This window comes from Alexandromys fortis, unplaced genomic scaffold (genome assembly GCF_014885135.2).
Source record: "Alexandromys fortis isolate MF-2015 unplaced genomic scaffold, M_Fortis_MF-2015_v1.1 scaffold_360, whole genome shotgun sequence".
NCBI classification, from domain to species: domain Eukaryota; kingdom Metazoa; phylum Chordata; class Mammalia; order Rodentia; family Cricetidae; genus Alexandromys; species Alexandromys fortis.
The window spans coordinates 276,892-277,212 of NW_026068238.1; positions in this window are offsets into that span (position 1 = coordinate 276,892).

Sequence of the window (321 nt, forward strand, 5' to 3'; positions counted from 1 at the left end):
GAGATAAACATGAAATATAACTAGGATAATAAAGCACACTGACAGACAGTTGGAATTCCATTGTGGAATGTTAAGGCTTCATTTGGAACAGTTTCCCATCGGTTCAGGGCTGATTTACCAGAGGCAGAGGCAGGATCTAGCAGGAGAAATGATGTGGAAGCTCAGCTGCTGGGCTCCTGTGTATTCATAGCAGGCACAAACACACCACTTAATATTTGTATTAACGGTCCTGTTATAACAAGACATGATAGTAAGTCAAGAGATCCTAAGTGCTGGACAACGTAGCTCATGGTAGGCTGGTTTTTTTTTTTTTTTTTTTTT